Source organism: Chiloscyllium plagiosum, unplaced genomic scaffold (genome assembly GCF_037043375.1).
Source record: "Chiloscyllium plagiosum isolate Xiang-an unplaced genomic scaffold, Cpla_swu_hap1 HiC_scaffold_27, whole genome shotgun sequence".
NCBI lineage: Eukaryota > Metazoa > Chordata > Chondrichthyes > Orectolobiformes > Hemiscylliidae > Chiloscyllium > Chiloscyllium plagiosum.
This window is the reverse complement of record NW_028270165.1, coordinates 22,139,983-22,146,489: the sequence shown is the minus strand read 5'-3', so window position 1 is coordinate 22,146,489 and position 6,507 is coordinate 22,139,983. Positions and strand designations below refer to the sequence as shown.

Genomic DNA, 6,507 nt, shown 5'->3' with positions numbered 1-6,507 from the left:
GCCGTGTAATATACTGTTTCGCAGACGTATGGAGGCTGTGTAAATATAAACTTATTTCTAAATTCCCACATTCTGTTGGTCGAACTGTGATTTCACACTGAATCACAACATGTGTCACAGCGCAGACGGTGGCCATGCGGCCCACCTTCGCTCTGCTGGTTCTACACTTAAGTAAACGTGTGTCTCTATTCGTTTCATTCTCTCGCCTTCTCAGCGTACATCTGCACATCTGAACGTGACCACCGAATTCCCTTTTGTGTCCATTGAATCTTCCTCTTTGTCAGTGTCAGACAGGGACTTACTAACCCTAACCACTCCCTGTACGTAAACGTTCTTCCTAATGTCACTTTTACTTCTTTTCCTCGTGACTTTAAAATTCTGCCGAATCGTTGAGGATCCTTTCAGGTGTGGGAGCATTTTCACAACATTATTTTCTGTTTCTAGGTCCCTCATGACTTGGAAAAGTTCGGTTCTCCGAGGAGAGCTGTTCCAATTTTCCAATCTCCCTTGATTGTTGACATTCCTCAAACACAGCACCACTCACGTCAACCTGTTGAACACTATCTCCAACCATTTCACTTCCCTGTTTTCTACCTCATTCGTACTCCAAACAGCCCAACCTCGTTTCACGAAGGCGTTTTTTGAGAAAATTAATCAGGCAGTTTTGCACAAGTCAAGTTAAAAAACGCGGGCTCGTCCGGGATTTGAACCCGGGACCTCTCGCAACTCGGTACAGTAAAGGACCCAAAGCGAGAATCATACGCCTAGACCAACGAGCCAGAGGGGCGGAATGCTACTAACCCCCCACACCGCTTGCGCGACCTGAGACTTGCTCAGTATGAAATACATTTGAGATTGCTCTGAGAATTGCAAACGGCAAAGAGTTTCCCGAACAGCTGCTTCTCATTCAGTCTCCCTGCTGCTGTTTGTCCCGTCCCCGGGAACCGGGCTCTCTCCACTGGCAGATAATTCAACCATTTTGTTTCGAAACTTTTCTCTGACACCCGAGTGGCCAGTGACAAGCATTGCCCTCCTCAACATAGGATACAGAGAACAGGAGAAGTCCACGCAGACCTCTACGAGTGTATCAACGCGACTGTGCACATTGGGCCAGTATATCACTGGGAAATATTTATGTCCAAGCTTTTTTCGGCACCAGATGAGAAGGCGAGGTGCAGAACAGAGCGCTGTTATACCGGAAAGCTGCTAAAGACGACATTGAGTGAATAGGAGAGAATGCTTTCTCAGCTGGGTTATGGTCCCAACACGCACCCGTTGTGCCAGGGGTTCCACCTCGGTTCCACTCTTCCTTCACTCGCAACACCCCACACCCACCTCCCATAGTGCCAAGGCACTTTCCCCTGCAACCGCCGAATGTGTAACACCTGCCCATTTACCTGCTCCCTCCTGAATATCCAAGGGCTCTAACATACCTGCCAGGTGAAGCAGCACTTTTGCCACAACCTAGTCCACTGCATTCGCTGCTCACAGTCTCATTTCCCCAATGTAGCATGAAGCATAAACTGGGTGACTGCTTCGCAGAACATCCCGGTTCTGCCCGCGGAAAAAAAGGCCCTGACCTTGCGGTTGCCTGCCACTTTAACACATCACCCTGTGCCCTGGCCAACATCTCTGTCTCAGGCTTGCAGCAGTGTTCTCGCTCCAGATGAAAGAACAACACCTCATTTTCCACTTGGAGACCTTACAGCCCTCCGGTCTTCAATATCGAGTTCCATAACTTTAGGGCCTGAACTCCCCCATGTCCTTGACCCCTACCACACAAACGACTCCTTGTTATCACCTCGTCTGCTATGACACACTACGTATTGTTAGCCGCTAACAGTCTCCATTAACAGTTATTCGCCCTCTCACGCGGATCGTTATTCACTCCTACGTCCTTCCTATTGTTCTCTCTCTGAGCTGGCGGCAAACACAGCAATGTACATCGGAGACTCTGAGCCAGCTGAAACTTGCTCAGTGTGAAGTACATTCCACATTGCTCCAACAATCGCAAGCAGCAAAGCGTTTCCAGAACATCTGCTTGTCATTCTGTCCCCGGGGCTGATATTTGTCTCATCCCCAGGAACTGGACTACCTCCACTGGTGGATAATTAAACCATTTCATTTCTACTTGCACGTTGTTCTGCGGGGTGGGACGGGGTGTAGGGTGGGGTGCGGGTAGAGTCCATTCGCTCTTCTGCTCTCTCTCTCTCTCTCTCTCTCTCTCAAACCCTTGGGGTGAGAGGTGTCAGTTACATTAATGCGGGGAACATGAACAACTTTGATTGTGAACTTTCTCCAAGGGTCTGTTATCGGAGAGATAGAAAGATGCTGTGCTGGCAGGACAGAAAGAAATGGACACCGAGGACTCTTCGCTCAGGTAAATTCACATTGTTGTGCAGCCTTCTTGGTGTTCAGAAATCGTCTTCACGCAGCAATCTTACGGAAAGTCTATTGCAAAGTGGGCATTGCTTTCTTTGCTGCGACCGCGCAGCAGTTAACATCTGAGCCCCAAGTGTCCCAGATGAAGAGAATCCGAGTGAAACCTTCACTCACTGAGAGTCATCCCCACGGCCCTGAGCTGAGGGACTGCAGGCAGTCCAACACGGAAGGGACGGTTAAAAATGAACCAGTTTTGCCCCCTCAGCCTCTCTGTCCCAGAGACAGGCAGTGGGACGGCATAAAGACGTAGCATCATTCTCGCGCAGACAGAAGCCGTTCAGCCCATCGCGTCCACGGCGACTGTCTGTCTCTTGTATCTCTCTCTGAGGTTATTCACAATCGGTGGTATCCGTCCTAATAGGAGGGGACGATGTCTGAGTCGTGATGCGGTTTCTGACATGCTTGTCATTCTCGTCTGAACCAGGGTGGCGAATTACTGCAAGGAATGGACGAAACCACAAGGCATGTGTTTCAACTTTACCAGCTGATTGGCATCGCAGAGAACTGGGTTTGCGATTCGGTTCAAGAGGAAACCGGCGAAGACCAGAATACCACTGAGACCTCTAAAACCATGCCACCTGATTTGGCGAGTGCATCGATATCCGACATTTTGGTAAATCGATGCAAAGGCAGCTTGCAGAAGAGAGCACCGATCTTAAGGAAAGCAGCTCGAGGAGACATTGAATAATAGCAGAGGATGGTTTCGATCCATCGACCTCTGGGTTATGGGCCCAGCACGCTCCCGCTGCGCCACTCTGCTGCCACACGCGGCGCCCCTTCCACAGAACACTTCAGGTTTCCGTCTGGCACACGGCAGGCACGTTCGAGCCTGATGTCAAAGACCTCCACTGCTGTCGTGTAATATGCTGTTTCGCGGACGTATGGAGGCTGTGTAAATATAAACTTATTTCTAAATTCCCACATTCTGTTGGTCGAACTGTGATTTCACACTGAATCACAACATGTGTCACAGCGCAGACGGTGGCCATGCGGCCCACCTTCGCTTTGCTGGTTCTACACTTAAGTAAACGTGTGTCTCTATTCGTTTCATTCTCTCGCCTTCTCAGCGTAAATCTGCACATCTGAACGTGACCACCGAATTCCCTTTTGTGTCCATTGAATCTTCCTCTTTGTCAGTGTCAGACAGGGACTTACTGACCCTAACCACTCCCTGTACGTAAACGTTCTTCCTAATGTCACTTTTACTTCTTTTCCTCGTGACTTTAAAATTCTGCCGAATCGTTGAGGATCCTTTCAGGTGTGGGAGCATTTTCACAACATTATTTTCTGTTTCTAGGTCCCTCATGACTTGGAAAAGTTCGGTTCTCCGAGGAGAGCTGTTCCAATTTTCCAATCTCCCTTGATTGTTGACATTCCTCAAACACAGCACCACTCATGTCAACCTGTTGAACACTATCTCCAACCATTTCACTTCCCTGTTTTCTACCTCATTCGTACTCCAAACAGCCCAACCTCGTTTCACGAAGGCGTTTTTTGAGAAAATTAATCAGGCAGTTTTGCACAAGTCAAGTTAAAAAACGCGGGCTCGTCCGGGATTTGAACCCGGGACCTCTCGCAACTCGGTACAGTGAAGGACCCAAAGCGAGAATCATACGCCTAGACCAACGAGCCAGAGGGGCGGAATGCTACTAACCCCCCACACCGCTTGCGCGACCTGAGACTTGCTCAGTATGAAATACATTTGAGATTGCTCTGAGAATTGCAAACGGCAAAGAGTTTCCCGAACAGCTGCTTCTCATTCAGTCTCCCTGCTGCTGTTTGTCCCGTCCCCGGGAACCGGGCTCTCTCCACTGGCAGATAATTCAACCATTTTGTTTCGAAACTTTTCTCTGACACCCGAGTGGCCAGTGACAAGCATTGCCCTCCTCAACATAGGATACAGAGAACAGGAGAAGTCCACGCAGACCTCTACGAGTGTATCAACGCGACTGTGCACATTGGGCCAGTATATCACTGGGAAATATTTATGTCCAAGCTTTTTTCGGCACCAGATGAGAAGGCGAGGTGCAGAACAGAGCGCTGTTATACCGGAAAGCTGCTAAAGACGACATTGAGTGAATAGGAGAGAATGCTTTCTCAGCTGGGTTATGGTCCCAACACGCACCCGTTGTGCCAGGGGTTCCACCTCGGTTCCACTCTTCCTTCACTCGCAACACCCCACACCCACCTCCCATAGTGCCAAGGCACTTTCCCCTGCAACCGCCGAATGTGTAACACCTGCCCATTTACCTGCTCCCTCCTGAATATCCAAGGGCTCTAACATACCTGCCAGGTGAAGCAGCACTTTTGCCACAACCTAGTCCACTGCATTCGCTGCTCACAGTCTCATTTCCCCAATGTAGCATGAAGCATAAACTGGGTGACTGCTTCGCAGAACATCCCGGTTCTGCCCGCGGAAAAAAAGGCCCTGACCTTGCGGTTGCCTGCCACTTTAACACATCACCCTGTGCCCTGGCCAACATCTCTGTCTCAGGCTTGCAGCAGTGTTCTCGCTCCAGATGAAAGAACAACACCTCATTTTCCACTTGGAGACCTTACAGCCCTCCGGTCTTCAATATCGAGTTCCATAACTTTAGGGCCTGAACTCCCCCATGTCCTTGACCCCTACCACACAAACGACTCCTTGTTATCACCTCGTCTGCTATGACACACTACGTATTGTTAGCCGCTAACAGTCTCCATTAACAGTTATTCGCCCTCTCACGCGGATCGTTATTCACTCCTACGTCCTTCCTATTGTTCTCTCTCTGAGCTGGCGGCAAACACAGCAATGTACATCGGAGACTCTGAGCCAGCTGAAACTTGCTCAGTGTGAAGTACATTCCACATTGCTCCAACAATCGCAAGCAGCAAAGCGTTTCCAGAACATCTGCTTGTCATTCTGTCCCCGGGGCGCTGATATTTGTCTCATCCCCAGGAACTGGACTACCTCCACTGGTGGATAATTAAACCATTTCATTTCTACTTGCACGTTGTTCTGCGGGGTGGGACGGGGTGTAGGGTGGGGTGCGGGTAGAGTCCATTCGCTCTTCTGCTCTCTCTCTCTCTCTCTCTCTCTCTCTCTCTCTGAAACCCTTGGGGTGAGAGGTGTCAGTTACATTAATGCGGGGAACATGAACAACTTTGATTGTGAACTTTCTCCAAGGGTCTGTTATCGGAGAGATAGAAAGATGCTGTGCTGGCAGGACAGAAAGAAATGGACACCGAGGACTCTTCGCTCAGGTAAATTCACATTGTTGTGCAGCCTTCTTGGTGTTCAGAAATCGTCTTCACGCAGCAATCTTACGGAAAGTCTATTGCAAAGTGGGCATTGCTTTCTTTGCTGCGACCGCGCAGCAGTTAACATCTGAGCCCCAAGTGTCCCAGATGAAGAGAATCCGAGTGAAACCTTCACTCACTGAGAGTCATCCCCACGGCCCTGAGCTGAGGGACTGCAGGCAGTCCAACACGGAAGGGACGGTTAAAAATGAACCAGTTTTGCCCCCTCAGCCTCTCTGTCCCAGAGACAGGCAGTGGGACGGCATAAAGACGTAGCATCATTCTCGCGCAGACAGAAGCCGTTCAGCCCATCGCGTCCACGGCGACTGTCTGTCTCTTGTATCTCTCTCTGAGGTTATTCACAATCGGTGGTATCCGTCCTAATAGGAGGGGACGATGTCTGAGTCGTGATGCGGTTTCTGACATGCTTGTCATTCTCGTCTGAACCAGGGTGGCGAATTACTGCAAGGAATGGACGAAACCACAAGGCATGTGTTTCAACTTTACCAGCTGATTGGCATCGCAGAGAACTGGGTTTGCGATTCGGTTCAAGAGGAAACCGGCGAAGACCAGAATACCACTGAGACCTCTAAAACCATGCCACCTGATTTGGCGAGTGCATCGATATCCGACATTTTGGTAAATCGATGCAAAGGCAGCTTGCAGAAGAGAGCACCGATCTTAAGGAAAGCAGCTCGAGGAGACATTGAATAATAGCAGAGGATGGTTTCGATCCATCGACCTCTGGGTTATGGGCCCAGCACGCTACCGCTGCGCCACTCTGCT

General features: G+C 49.8%; 1 non-coding gene across 1 annotated transcript; it reads right to left on the bottom strand.

Annotated features, from left to right (window-relative positions):
• Positions 1 to 6,435: 6,435 nt before the first annotated feature.
• On the bottom strand, positions 6,436 to 6,507 carry trnam-cau (transfer RNA methionine (anticodon CAU)). The gene has a single exon. It is a non-coding gene; the product is annotated as a tRNA-Met (tRNA).